The sequence below is a fragment of the Cervus elaphus genome, chromosome X, assembly GCF_910594005.1.
Source record: "Cervus elaphus chromosome X, mCerEla1.1, whole genome shotgun sequence".
In the NCBI taxonomy this organism is placed as follows: domain Eukaryota; kingdom Metazoa; phylum Chordata; class Mammalia; order Artiodactyla; family Cervidae; genus Cervus; species Cervus elaphus.
Window position 1 is genome coordinate 82,510,466 of NC_057848.1, and position 16,211 is coordinate 82,526,676.

Below are 16,211 nucleotides of genomic sequence, written 5' to 3' on the forward strand. Positions count from 1 at the left end.
TACTGAGGGACATTTTGGTTGCTTCCAAGTTTGGGCAATTATGAATAGAGCTGCTATAAAAATTCTTGTGCAGAGTTTTCTTTTTTGTAGATAAAAGTTTTCAGCTCTTTGAGGTAAACATCAAGGAACATGATTGCTGGACCATGTGGTAAGAGTATGTTTAGTTTTGTAAGAAACTGCCAAACTGTCTTCCAAAGTGGCTGTACCATTTTGTATTGCTACCAGCTATGTATGAAAGTTCCTGTTGCCATCAATACTTTTCTATACCCTTCCAAAGCCATTTTTGACCTATGCTTTTCACAAATGAGAAAAGTGATGCAAGTGTTGCAGGAAGGGGGACCTCTTCCAGGGCCCGAAACTGGGCTCTTGTCTAACACTTGGAAATGAATTGTCCAAGGAGACACATGCTGACAAAGCAAGAGATTTTATTGGGAAAGGGCACCCGGGTGGAGAGCAGTAGGTAAGGGAACCCAGGAGAACTGCTCTGCTGCATGGCTCGCAGTCTTGGGTTTTATGGTGATGGGATTAGTTTCCGGGTGGTCTTTGGCCAATCATTCTAATTTAGAGTCTTTTCTGGTGGCACACGCATCACTCAGCCAAGATGGATCCTAGCAAGAGGGATTCTGGGAAGTGGACGGACAGGCAGTGTCTCCTCTTGACCTTTCCCAAACTCTTCCGGCTGGTGGTGGCTTATTAGTTCCGTATTCCTTATCAGGATCTCCTGTCATAAAACAACTCATGCAAATGGTTACTATGGTGCCTGGCCAGGGTGGGTGGTTTCAATCAGTGTGCTTCCCCTAACACAAGTATTACATAGCAAGTCAGGTACCTAAGAAAGACTCGAACCCATCACTTGACTCCTTATCCAGGGATGAGCCACCACATCCATTGCTTAATTTAAGTGATGCATTAGGAAGAACTTACAGCAACCAAGAGTAATTGAGTCTTCCTTTCCGGCAAAATGTAAGTCCTGGAAAGAGTACCTGTCTGCCTGGATGGTGTCCTCATTGCCACAATCTTGACTATCAGTGTCATGCCTTGAGAAGGCTGAATTCCACATTCTCAAGGCCTTTGAAATGAAAGCTAGTGACTGTAGACACAGAAACTATTATTATGTGTTGCTTTCCTTTCAGTATTGAAAACATCATCTCTAAGAGCATTTAAAAATATTTTTATAATAGTAAAATTGGAAGAGGTTCATACTTCCACCACACTAACACCTGAAAAAAAGAGAATGAAAAGCAAGGGACTATGGACATAAACATGAATACATTCTTTGCACTTATTTCCACATTTTCATAAAGATAAATGATTAAAAGTTGAATTTTTCAGGCAAAGTATATGCACTTATTTATGTTTCAAGATTTTTTGCCAGTAGAAAGCATTAAAATCAAACAAGTCAATCCCAAAGGATATCAACCCTGAATAGTCATTGGAAGGACTGATGCTGAAACTGAAGCTCCAACACTTTAACCATCTGATGTCGAGAGCTGATTCACTGGATAAGGCCTTGATGCTGGAAAGACTGAGGGTGAGCGGAGAAGGGGGCAACAGAAGGTAAGATGGATGGCATCACTGACTCAATGGACATGAGTTTGACCAAACTCAGGGAGATAGTCAAGGACAGAGAAACCTGGCATGCTGCAGTTTATGGGGTTGCAGAGAGTTGGACATGACTTGGTGACTGAACAACATTAAAATATTTATATTTAAATTTCACTAACAGCATGGGAGAGACTATACTTCCCTTACATCATTCCTAACATTTAAATACAGTTCATAACAATTAACATCATAATAAATGGTGAAAGAATACAAGCTTTCCCTCGAAGATCAGGACAAGATAAGTACACCCATTTTCATCACTGCTATTGGATATTGCAGTAGAAGTTCTAGCCAAAGCAATTAAGCAAGAAAAATAAATAAAAGTCATCCAAATTGGAAAGGAAAAAAGTGAAATTACCTATACTCACAGGGCTTCCCTGGTAGCTCAGTTGGTAAAGAATCTTCCTGCAATGCAGGAGATCCCAGTTTGATTCCTGGGTTGGGAAGATCCCCTGGAGAAGGGAACCCACTCCAGTATGCTGGCCTAGAGAATTCCATGGACTATATAGTCCATGGGGTTGCAAAGAGTCTGACATGACTGAAATTATCTGTACTCACAGATATCATGAACCTATATGCAGAAAACTGCAAAACATCCAAAAAAATCTACTAGAGCTAATAAACAAATTCAGTAAATTTTCAAGGTACACTCAAAAATCCATCATGTTTCTATACACCAGTAATGAACAATCCTAAAAGGAAGTTAAGAAAACATTTTCATTTATAATATTATATCATCCAAAAAAATAAACCATGGAAATAAATTTAACCAAGGAGAGGAAAGATTTGCACAGTGAAAACTATAAAACATTTGTGAATGAAATTAAAGAAGATCTAAATAGATGGGAAGACATTGTGTTTTCATGGATTAGAAACAATACTGCTATGGTGAAAATACTACCAAAGTGATCTAAAGGTTCAATGCAATCTTTATCAAATCCCAATAATATGTTTTGCAGAAATGGGAGAGCCTATTCTCAAATTCATATGGTATTGCAAAGGGCCCTGAACAGTGAGGACAGTCTTGAAAAAGTATAAAGTTGAAGGACACATGCTTTGCAATTTCAAAATTTACTACACAGCTACAGTAATCAAAAAAGTGTGATTTTGATTACATGAGAGACATATAGACCAATGGAATAGAATTGAGATTTCAGAAAAAAATCCACACATCTACATCCAATTGACTTTTTATAAGTGCAGGAGCATTCAAAGAGGAAAGAACATTTTTCTGAACAAATGGCACTGGAACAACTGGATATCCACAGGCAAAATAACAAAGTTGGACATTTACCCTGAACCATATACAAAAATTAATCCAAAATGGATCAACAACCTAAGTATAAGAGCTAAAACTATAAAACTATTAGAAAAAAATAGAGGCAAATTATGATTTTGGATTTGGCAAACTGGAAAAAAATGGCTCTGAATTGATACTATTATTGTTTAAAGGTTTTGACCAATTAAAAATTAACTGAAACTTGAGTTAAATAATCATCATAATCAATATTATTTTTGCAGCTATTTTTACCAAAGTCTATTGATGCAAACCTCCAAAACAGGGGTCATTTATCAGGTATCTGCCTTGTCAGGAACCTTGCAATTCTAAGCACGTGCCTGATGTGGGTTTCCATAGATACTTTGCCATGGTCTTCTGGGATAAGGAAATATCTCCATTCTGTGAAAGTCAGAGCTATGAAGCTCTTTTCTAAAATCCTACAGCCTTTTCTAAGATTCATCAGTGGGAAACCTGGGGTTGGCGCCAAGGCTTTCTTCCCAAACACCCTATCCTATTTTCCACCCCTTAGTCCCTTAGCTATCCATTGCAGGTCTAGGATAAAGAGATGTTCTCCTATTGTTCTATGGCATGGTATCACCAGAGTACTCATTTTAAGTTTGAGACACCTGGGTCTGTGTTCCTTGTTTTCCACTAACGAGCTTTGTTTTTCTCATATGTAAAAATTAGGGAGATGGCCTGTGTCATCAGATTGTTTAACTCATTCGCATTTTATGATCCAGGATCTGATCCTTGTTAGGGGTTGATTTTGTCCCCTCCCCTCAAATATGTTGCAGTCCTAACCTCCAGTACCTTAGAATGTGACATTACTTGGAGATAAGGACTTTATAGAAGCAATCAAGTTAAAATGAGGACATAGACATAGCTCATTGAAAGGCTCTCTCCTTTTATTAGGACAAAATTGGCCTTGCCTCAGTATATTTTGGTGCACTCAAGAAAAGAGTTAATCACTCAAGTCGTGTCTGACTCTTTGCAACCTGGAATTCTCTAGGCAAGAATACTGGAGTGGGTAGCCATTTCCTTCTCCAGGGGATCTTCCTGACCCAGGGATTGAATCCAGGTCTCCCACATTGCGGGCAGATTCTTCACCATCTGAGACAACAGGGAAGCCTCAAAGAAAAGAAGACATCATCCAATTAAAAGGTACTGCAGATAAAATCCAGTAGGGAGGGATTCTTGGATATGATTCCTAGCCTCAGGATAAGGAAATAATAAAAGGCTTTTAAAAGGGCATTTTGAGAACTCTTATGAAACTTTTAGCAGAGGAAACTAAAGGAAACCTGTCTGGTAAATTAAATTTCTTCCTGAACCTATAAAAATAATCAGACCAGGTCTAATGAGATCAGTCTTATTTTGTGATCAAGAATAATCTTTCTTCGAGATTTATTTTATCAGCAATAGGAGACTATATGGGAAAAATATGCTTCAACTCCATTGATTATAGTATAATTTCTCCATTATTTTATTCTGATTCTATGGGAGCTATTTGAAAACCCTAAAAAAAATACAGTAATAAAAAATAACCTTTGCCAATAGACATGAAAATGAGTTTTATCCTGGAGAGGACAATCCTCCTTTCCAGTGGAAAAGTTGGTTTTGTTTTCATTTAAACATTTATTTCAATATTTCTCACTTATAAATATGTTTGTGTTGAACACATATAACAACTAATAACAACAACTTTTGAACAATGTATAACACCTACCAAACTTCCTCATTATGAGTAAAATAAAGTCTTTAAGATATGTTCATTTTATAATTATATGAGAATCATGATTTTAGTTTTTAAAAAATTATCCTTTAATAAACACTAGAGATTAATTCAATGAAAGATGTGTATGAACTATAATGAAGAAAAATATAAATATGTTTGGGGTTTCAAGTGGAAGTATGAGCAGAGTCAGCAACAAGCCTTCTTGCGTAGGAAAATCCAAATGTGAATTTACCCCTAAACTAATCTGTAAAATCAAAGCAATCTCAAAAGATTTTTCTGTTAGAAGATTTCAATGTTGGTATTTCTTTTCTAATTTGAAATATATATATATATATATATATAAAACAACCTGAAGCTTATTTGGAACACTATCAAATGGAAGCAGGCTACTCTGAAAATGTATAAAGGAGAAATGAATTAACAGATTTGGTGAGAAAATTATAAAGTAAGATATAAGTAAGATGTAGTATATGATGAAAATGGAAAATAAAGTGAGAAAATATCTAAAAACAAACTTTTGAAATTATGTTAAGTCTAATTCAAAAAAATACAAATCTTATCAGGTAACATTTGGGCAAAAAAAATACAAATTTTAGGGCATTAGTATTACAAAATGGGAAAAGAGAGATAACCTTTTTCACTCTGGGATTTAATACCTGTAGACAGGGAAGCCTGGTGTGCTGCAATCTGTGGGGTCACAAAGAGTTGGATACGACTGAGCGACTGAACTAACTGACTGACTGAGACCACCAATAAAAAGAGGGACTTCAATTTATCACAGCCTTATTTCATAAAGTCAGTATTGTTGTTGTTTAGTGACTAAGTCATGTCTGATTCTTTTTTTGCAACCCAAGGACTGTAGCCCTCCAGGCTCCTCTGTCCATGGAATTTCCCAGGCAATACTGGAGTGGGTTACCATTTCCTTCTCCAGGGGATCTTCCTGACCTAGGGATTGAACCCTCATCTCCCGCATTGGCAGGCAGATTCTTTACCACTGAGCCACCAGGGAAGCTGTCATAAACTTATCTGTTGTTCAGTCACTCAGTCGTGTCTGACTCTTTGCAACCCCATGGACTGCAGCATGCCAAATTTCCCTGTCTTTCACCATCTCCCAGAGCTTGTTCAAACTCATGTCCATTGAGTTAGTGATACCATGCAACCATCTCCTCCTCTGCCATCCCCTTCTCCTCCTGCCTTCAATTTTTCCCAGCATCAGGGTCTTTTCCAATGAGTCGGCTCTTTGCATCAGGTAGTTGAAGTCCTGGAGCTTCAACTTCAGTATCAGTCCTTTCAATGAATATTCAGGATTGATTTCCTTTAGGATAGTCTGGTTTGATCTTCTTGCAGTTCAAGGGACTCCCAAGAATCTTCTCCAGAACTACAGTTTGAAAACATCAATTCTTCAGAGCTCAGCCTTTTTTTATGGTCCAGCTCTCACATCCATATACATGATTACTGGAAAAACCATAGTTTTGAGTATATGGACCTTTGTTGGAAAAATAATATCTCTGCTTTTTAATATGCTGTTTGTCATAGCTTTTCTTCCAAGGTGCGAGTGTGTTTTAATTTCATAGCTGCAGTCACCTTCCACAGTGATTTTGGAGCAAAAGAAAATAAAATCTGTCACTGTTTCCATTGTTTTCCCATCTATTTGCCATGAATTTATGGGGGTGGATGCCGTGATCTTAGTTTTTTGAATGTTCAGTTTTAAGCCACCTTTTTCACTTTCCTGTTTCACGTTCATCAAGAGTCTCTTTAGTTCCTCTTTGCTTTCTGCCACAAGGATGGTGTCATCTTCATAACTGAGGTCATTGACATGTCCCCTGGAAATTCTGATTCCAGCTTGTGCTTCATCCAGCCTGGCATTTTGTATGAGGTACTCTGCTTCCCTGGTAGCTCAGCTGGAAAAGAATCAGCCAGCAAGGCAGGAGACTCTGGTTTGATTGCTGGGTCAGGAAGATCCCCTGGAGAAGGGATAGGCTACCCACTCCAGTATTCTTGGGCTTCCCTGGTAGCTCAGATGGTAAAGAATTGGCCTGCAATGCTGGAGACCTGGGTTTGATCCCTGCATTGAGAAGATCCCCTGGGGAAGGGCATGGCAACCCACTCCATTATTCTTCCCTGGAGAATCCCTGTCCATGGGGGTCACAAAAAGTCAGACATGACTGAGTAACTAAGCACACATGGCACTCTGCATATAAGTTTTAAATAAGCAGGGTGACAATATACAGCCTTGACATACTCCTTTCCCAATTCTGAACCAGTCTGTTGTTCCATGTCTGGTTCTAACTGTTGCTTCTTGACCTGCATACAGGTTTCTCAGGAGCCAGGTAAGGTGGTCTGGTATTCCCATCTCTAAGAATTTTCCACAGTTTGTTGTGATCCGCACAGTCAAATGCTTTTGTGTAGTCAATGAAGCAGAAGTAGATGTTTTTCTGGAATTCTCTTGTTTTCTCTGTGATCCAGTGGATGTTGGCAATTTCATCTCTGGTTCCTCTGCCTTTTCTAAATCCAACTTGTATATATGGAAGTTCTCAGTTCGTGTACTGCTGAAGCCTAGTTTGGAGGATTTTGAGCATGACCTTGCTAGCATGTGAAATGAGTGCAATTGTGTGGTAGTTTGAACATTCTTTGGCATTGCTCTTCTTTGGGATTGGAATGACAACTGACATTTTCCAGTCCTGTGGCCACTGCTCTGTTTTCTAAATTTGCTGGTACTTTCACAGCATCATCTTTTAGGATTTGAAATAGTTCAGCTGGAATTCCATTACCTCCATGCAAAATTCCTTTACTTGAGAGATCTGGTTGTCCTTAATTAACAATAATCTTTGGTGGCCAGACTATCTGCCCGCTTTGCTGCAGTCTTCGTATAACCTGAATCCCTGCCCTGCCTCCTCAGAGCAGTTTCTCAGGGGTACCTGAGATTTGCTTCCCTGACTTGAAGTTCTAAAGAATTCCCACTGGGCTTCCCTGGTGGCTCAGACGGTAAATGTAAACAGACTAAATGCCCCAGATAAAAGTAGAGATTAGCAGAGTGAATCAAAAAGCGAAACCCAGTTCTATGCTGCTTACAAGGGACACATGAATAACAAGGATACACAAAGGTGGAAGGTAAAGTGTGGAAAAGAATGGAATGTTTAAAACACGAACCAACAGAGAATAGGTGTGTGATCTTTATATCAAAGTCCACTCTGAGGCAAGAAGCATGGAGATAAAGCATAAAGCATGTCATAATGCCTATTATGACAGGCAAGGGCATGTCATAATAATATAAAGCTCAGTCCATTGGGAGGATATGACAATTGCAACTCTGTACACAGCCAATGACATAGCCTCCAAATATCAGAGTATTTGTCTCATAAGGCTGATGTGAGGATTAAGTACATATAAAGTGTTTGCCTACAGAAAAAAAGCTATGGCAGATCTCAGATAAACTTGCATCTTCTAAGACACCTTTTATTATATGGCAGGTTCAATGACATCAGCCAGTTAGCAAGCAAATCACAGCATACCTCTATTTCTTCAAGTGCCTCCTAATAGGGGATTTCATTCCAAGAATGCTAGGATGATTTAATATTGGAAAACCATAAGCATAATTTACTTGAATAAACTAAAAGATTAAAAATGTTCATCTCTCAAATGTTGCTAAAAGGGCATATGTTAATGTTTACTGTTTTTTATATTACCTACGATGCTTAGAAATGTAAAAACGTTATTTTAAACAGATCTCAAAAAAGTCCAATATCACATTTGTTGGAGAAATGCTAATGTTATCATTTTGAGAGTCAATGTGATGACAAAGATTTACATTAGCATTATTATTTGAAAGTATACAAAACATTTAAAAAGTGATGTTTAAAAAGCTTTGACAACTGTAAGACAAAAACAAAAAAGCCCTAGCTACTTACAATGCAATTGGATCAATTGAAAATGTAACCAAGCAGGACCCCATGGAACCTTTTGAGGACAGACGTCTACCCCAATGGCCTCTGCTTGCCTCTTGTTTGTAGAAAAGCTGTAGTCTCCCAGGCTTCCCCCTAGTCACAATAACCTGCCTCAAGAATGAATGATTGAAAGGATGTGACCATGTAAAGATAAAAACAGCAGTTGGGTCAGGAGAATTGGTAAGAATTTAAACAGTACATCAGTCATATGGCAGTCTCAGAATCTTTAGCTCCTCTCACAAGTATGTAGATAACTCAGTATCTGAGTTGTTTTACAGATGCTAAAATTCCACCAAATGGAAGAAGTTAACTACTTGATGACCATTAGCATGTATCCCCAGACCTCCTGGAACCTGAAAGGATTGACAAAGTTAACCCCCATAAACCACCCTGTTACCTCACCATCAATAAATAAGAGAATTGTGCACAAGCTGAACACACACCCCAAGTCCCACTCCCTCTCACCTGACCTTTAAAAATGCTTCCTTGAAACCCAATGAGAAGTTCAGATTATTTTGAATATTAGCTGCCTCCTACTCCTGTCTGACTCCAGTCTGAAAGTGCAATAAATGCTGCACTTTCCTTCACCACAAGCCGGTGTCAGTAGATTGGGTTTATTGCATGCAAGGTGAGTACAAATTTGGTTCAGTAACAAAAATATTTAGCCTAAATATTTCATGCAACATACCAATGCTAAAAAATTACTCATTGTTTATTTGAAGTTTATTTTACTGGGTATTGTGTATTTTCATTTTCTAAATCTGGCAAACTAACTACATGAAAACATGAAATGCAAGTTCATATGAAAAATGTGTAGATTAAAAATGCTGCCTGCCATTTCAGTAAACAACAAATGTTGTCAACCATCAAGCCTTCAGCCACTTGCAACTTCCCCCCACAAGTGTGCCCTGAGGGGAATTCAGGATGGAGACAAATGAAACATTCTGTATGCTGGATCCTGGCCCTAGATAGTCAAGATGCATATCTAAGGAATAATTTCAATGAGCTTAGATTTTTGCATCTTCCCATACAAAGATAAGCAATAAAATCATTAACTTGAGAGGTCTGTTTTTTTCTGTTCGCTTTTGACTTAATTCACATCAGGCACAGAAGGTACCCCTGGAAATTCCACTGTATACCCATGGAAGGATGGAGGTGAAAAAACAATTACATCATTATGAAAAATAGCTTTGGCTTTGCAGAACTCCTTAAAGGCTTACCTAGAAAAATAACTACCAGAACTGCCTTTTTAGTAAAGCAGTAAAATGGAATATTATTGGAGGCAATCCACTATTTTTTTCTGAACAAATTTCACTAGATATATTAAACTTGAGATCAGAAAATATTTAGCTCATTATAAGAATGACATCTTAAAATAAGCATCATGCTACAAGGTCAAAAAATAAAAAAGTTTACTGAGCTGTAGTTATTACTATTTTTTAAGAAATATGTGGATCTGAAAAAAACTTTTAGTGTTTGCTACTCAAATCCTCCTGAGGGCAATTAACCCGTGGCTGATGTACTTGGTGATAGCCTTGGTGTCCTCAGACCCACTGTAATCAACCGACTTTATGGGCAGCAAGCACAAGGCTATTTAGATCTCCCTGGGGTTGACATTTGAGCACCTTGTGCAATAGGTCAGGTAGAAGTCCTTGTCTGAGACAGACTTGAGTGTGTGGTAAAGGGAAGAATTCATGATGCTCATGGCCTTTGATGAAATGCCCATGTCAGAGCAAACCTGCTTCAGAACCTTGTAAACATAGGTGGGGTAACTCAGTGGCAGTGTCTCATTCACTTTTTTTTTCTTACTCGGTTTTAGAGGCCACTTTCTTGGAACACTTTTTGCTAAACATGGAAAGCTCAGGCATGAGGTTAACATCTTTCCAGTGCCATGGGAAAAAGAATGACTGTTAGTGATAGGATGGGTGTCATATATAGGCCTCACATTCAAATGAGATCTTGGGTAAACTCAATAATTTAGTCAGATAAAATGCTATGCAGGAAACCCCGTCAATAAACCACACATGTTAGATGTGACTAAATAGTCCCACTAATTGGCATGAGCCAATTAGAAGGCAAGAATCCTAGCAACTTCCTGTGAACTCCACCAGAAGAACTTTGAAATGATGCTATCAACACTGTAGAGATGTCAGTTTCAGCCCTTGAAAAATTCTGACCTGCACATATATTACCCTGCCCTCAATAAATCATTCATCTGTGACACCAAAGGACCCCTCATTGCTACTAAATTTTAGGACCCAAATCCCATATTTTTGTCCTGAGTGGAGTTGTCTGGACTATGGGAAGAACTTCTTTTCATAGCCTACAGCTGGCTAGAGATGGAGCAAAGCCTGCATAATACTTGCATGCTTACAACTTCTCTAGGTCCTCAGCTCTTAGCATTCTCAGGCTTCCTTATATCCCAATAGTAAGTGACACAGCCTGGATCTCTTCTTAAAAATGCAGACTCAGTCCTAAAGATGCTGCACTCATGTTAAAGAGAGTATTGCTAATGAAACACCCATATGGGCAATTCGGGGATACTTACAGGATTGTCTGTGAAGATCCCTCTTCCTTTTGGCCATGTTCAACTCCTAACTTACGTGGTAATTCCCACAAGATTTCATAAAAATGTTGCAGTGGAACAGAATGCTCTTTCAGAAGTTGATAAAGTGAAACTTGGAGGAAAAGTGCCTGCTTAACTCCAGTTCCTAAACAAGGATAAAGTCCATCTCTGTAAGCTTCTAAAAGATATAGAGATATCACTGAAATTAAAACTGGTTCATCAGAGAATAAGCTAATGCTTACAAAAAAGTCATGTTACAAGCCAGGAAATAGGAATGACAAGCATTCTTTGTGATACCATATTGATTTTTGACTTGTTGCACAATTTACACAAAAAGAGAAACTTAAGTTGACTGTAGCACTTATTCTGGAAACTTATTTTGGTTTTTAATTTGTTTGTTTTTGGAGTCAGTTGATATGCTGCCCCCTTGTGGTAGAGGTACTTTACAATGGTTTTACTATTTGTCCCAGGAATGTAAATTCAACATTTACTAAGTCAAAGAGAAAAAAAAAAAAGGCAGATGTGAAAAAATATTTGCTAATATTCAATATTTTATGGTAACTAAATACTCTTAGAAAACTGGAAGTTTTAAAATAATTTTTTAACTCAATGAATTGGTTCTAAGGGGAAAAAGCAACCCTAACATTAATTGTCTCAACCAGTGTCCCTGACACTAGGAGCAAGTCAAGGAAGTTCCCTGTACCCAATATTAATTGTGATTCCTCTGCAATATTAGAAAATGCATCTAGGCAAGAAAAGGAACTACAGAATGATGACACCAATGACATTTTCAAGCTGAATCTACCACATGCCTTGAAAATCCTGGTGGGGGGTGGGAGTAGGGAGGAAGCAGAAATAAGAGATTCAGGCCAATAAAATATTACTTCACAGAGTTCACCAGCTTCAACTCTACATACAATTCAGATGAAAAGTGTCAAGCAAAATGTGTATTCATGAAAACATTAAAGTCTAAAAAGGGATATAAAAGGTTTGAACAACTGAACCTGTTTGTTTGCTTTGGTAGCACCATGTAGTATACAGGATCTTACTTCCCTGACCAGGGATCCAACCCATGTGCCCTGCAGAGGAAATGTGGAGTTCTAACCACTAGACTGCCAGGGAATTCCTGAACCTGCTTCTTCAGAGAGAAAAACTCAGGATTGAAAAACAAAATCAAATTTCACCCATATCAGTTAATGAATTTGAATCAATTTGTGTAAAATTCCTATAGGGAATGTGTGTGTGTGTGTCCATGAGGTAAAGTAAGAGTAAATTAAGAATAAAGAAAATCCTTGGTACAAAGAAAGCAAATTTCAATAATCAATTAGGACAATCTTAAGTGGGCTTTAGAACTTAATAAAAATTATCTTTGGTACTACATAGGTACCTACATAGAAAATTATTCTCAGCTCTACTACTTAGATTGTAGTAGATCCTGGTTGGTTAAGTTTACAAAAGGTCTGTGTGATAAAACATACATACAACATAAGCGTATGTTAACTTTGACAACAAAAACAAGAAAAAACCCTAAGCAGATTTAAGACTAATTGATACAGGAAATTATGCACTCTATGAGGAATAAAATGTTTTCTGTTAAAAATGACAGGGTATGGAATGAGTGAATTATTTACAAGCAAGGCAATCCCAAGAAGAAAGAGAAAGGGAATTTCAAAATGAACAAAAACCACATTAATTGACCACCTCTCACTTTTTGTGATTCTGTAAAGGGCCTTAGGTGTCTGCAAAGAGGTCCTCATCCTACCTCCAAGGTTTACTAGCAGCTTGATGTAGGCTTTGGTATTCTTGGAAATGGTGATCTGAACCAGTTCCCTGGTGGCAGCAGCAGCTTCAGAGGCTTCCAGCCCATTCATAGAGGGTGTCATCCAAGTGTCTGCTATAAAGGGTTAGACCCAACGTGCTCAAAGCAGTTCTCCAGGCATATTGGCCTTGGAAAAGCTTTCTGTATTGGGAAACTTGCTTTTAAAACTCATAGAAGTAGTAACCACAGCTCTTTGCACAACATCTTTTCCTCTGACTGTTCCTGTTCTTCTTGGATTTGAGTTAGTTTTTTGTTTTATGAAGCCGGATAGCACAATAAACCAGATCTGAGGCTGCCTTGGAAGAAAAGAGCATGGGGCTCCGGAATACTGAGACAATACTTAAAAGAGGCCTTGGGTTACCCCAAAGCCTGATTGGATTAAAAGCAACATAGGGATTCGTGTAAATAAGACACTCCAGCTCAACTCTGAATGGATAGTCTTCCCACAGGCCTCAAACAATGAGAGGACAAGAGGCTGTTGGTAAAGTAATTGAGGATGGTGTCTAGCAAGAGCACTTTGAAAAGGTTCCACCGACAGCACAGAAATCTTCAGATTTCAGTTTCAGAGGTTTTTAAGCTTTTATTTACCACTACTCTCAATAAGAAAAACATTTTTAAACAGACCCAGGCAGCACAGAGAAATACACACTGCATAAAACAGCTAAACAAATTATTGAAACAACATGAACTTTAATATGAGCAATGCACTTTGAGATTAATCTTTAAACTTATTACATTTTATTCTGTTACTTTATTTTCTCCACTATTGAATTTCTTTTTTTCCAATATGCTATTCCTGACTAATAAGTGTTTCTTAACCTATGTGTGTGTATGTGTGTGTGTGTTAGTCCCTCAGTCATGTTGGACTCTACAATCCCATGGACTGTAGCCTGCCAGGCTCCTCTGTCCATGGAATTCTCCAGGCAAGAATACCGGAGTGGATTGCCATGCCCTTCTATAAGGTATCTTGCAGACTCAGGAATCGAACCCAGGTCTCCTGCATTGTAGGCAGATTCTTTACCAACTGAGCTACCAGTGAAGCTCTTCCTAAACTATGGTATGGAAGAAAATAAAAGCAGATCAATAAGAGCAGGGCACACTGCACTGTCCAGAGGCTCAGCCAATAAAACTTTTGACTCTTCCCTACTGCTGGCCTCCCAGGTGGCGCTAGTGGTAAAGAACCTGCCTGCTGATGCAGGAGACGTAAAAGACAAAGGTTCGATCCCTGGGTCAGGGATCCCAGGGGATCCAGAAGATCCCCTGGAGGAGGAAATGGATGCCCACTCCAGTATTCTTGCCTGGAGACTCCCATGGATTGAGGAGTGTTGAAGGTTACAGTCCCTAGACTTACAGTGTCGGAAAACTGAATCGAAGCAAGCAAGTGACAAGCTAGGCTGTAAGTAAGCCCCTCATGGGGTTTTCCACCCCGAGGATTGAAAAGAAATCTCCTTTTTTGTTTGCTTGTTTATATTTGTGTTTCTTTATCAGAGAGACTTTAAGACTGTACATCTAGGATTGCCAGTGGAAGTGATCTTTGTTTCTTGGAGCAAGATATTAATCTGAGATCAGAAATGAGTAAGTTCTTATTGGAGAAAGAAGAGGAGAGAAGGAAATAGAATGGCATTGCAGTCTTGATGCCAGTCCATGAGGCCCTGTCAGTTCCTGCAACTTCTCCCACGGAAGGATTCTGCTACCTCCCCTCCCAACCCACCCAATTTTAACTGCCAATTCTGAGGTTGCTGCTGGCTTCTCACTTCTCCTTCTTTTTCTTAGGTAGTTCTAATCCAGGAAAGAAAAATTTGAGGTGAATATGGAATTATCCATTTCTAAACATGTAACCACCCATTGCAGACTGATAGAGATTCAGGAACACATGTATATCTGAAAAAGCTTTGGAAAGCCATCCTTGCAATGATGTTATTTCCCTTCCCTAAAGTTCCCTTAACATTTTTAAAGGGCATAACTCCAACACTTTTGCAGGGTAGGAAGGTAATACTAAACATATGTGCTGTAAACATTTCAAATTAAACATGTAATATAAAATGTCGATAGTGAAAAAACACCCCCCACTCCCATATTCTCATTTTTTTAATTGAGAGTTTGATGCATTTTGCTTGCATATTTATACTGATAATTTGGGCTTATTGGTTGTAAGTAAAAACATTGTGTGGCAACTCCAACTTTCAAGTGCCTTGGTGGCATGTGCCACTGCCCTTTTTTCTCACCTTCCTCCATACTTATGGGGTTGGATGAGGTCAATTCAACCATGAGGGTGAGGGCCAGACACCACGTGTGACAGTATGGTGAGTTTCAAGTGGGCAGTCAATTCCTGTAGAGCAGAAGCTCCTGCAAATGCAATGGTAGCTGGGTACACTTTCATAGGTTTGGTAAGAAGACAAGAAGACAACTGTCTAAATGGATTTAGATCATTGTTTACTTCTGGCACAGCAGGTAGCATAAATTTCATGATCGGGTTGTTGTTTTCCCTTGCCCTCTAAGTATCACAGGGATGATGGGGAGCAGCCAGGTTGACATTGTATATCCACTGGATCTGCATCACAGCTAAGGAACACTGAGCTTAGGAACACTCTGATCTTATAAGGAGACTGCTGGCAAATCTGACCAATCTGTGCCCAGGAGAGAGGCATTATCTTTACTATCCTGTCCAAGAATCAAGTCTGTTCTCTGACCTGGAGGCAGATGCTATCTCATCTTTCAAGGATGACTGCTTTGAAAATGATATTTCTAGACAAAAGTTGTCATAAGACATGTCGAAATGTCATGAATTGCCTCCCCACAGTGAATTCTGGGAGCCTAGATCACTAGCTTCTTCATGGAACCAATTGCCTACTTCTATATTAGCTTGTGCAGTTACATCACTGTCCATTTGCTCTTTCTACCACAAATATCTGGATCTACCCTTAGACAAAGCATGAACTTCCTTTTAATTCAAATCAGAGGTATATATGTATTCTATATGAACACAATAAAATATTCCAAGCTCACCTTGTGGCTGCCCTGCTGTCTCTGCAACTTCTTTGAAGCTAAGCAATTTGGACAATTATGATGGCAAAACGTAGGTAATATAGTAATCCTTCAGTTATGGATTGAATGTCTGTGTTCCCCTCAAAATTCATATGTTGAAATCCTAACCCCGAATGTGATGGTATTAAGAAGCAGGGTCTTTTGGGAAGCGATTAAGTCACGAAGGTATCACCTTCTTGAATGGCATTAGTGGACTTACAAAAGGGACCCTAGAGAGCTCC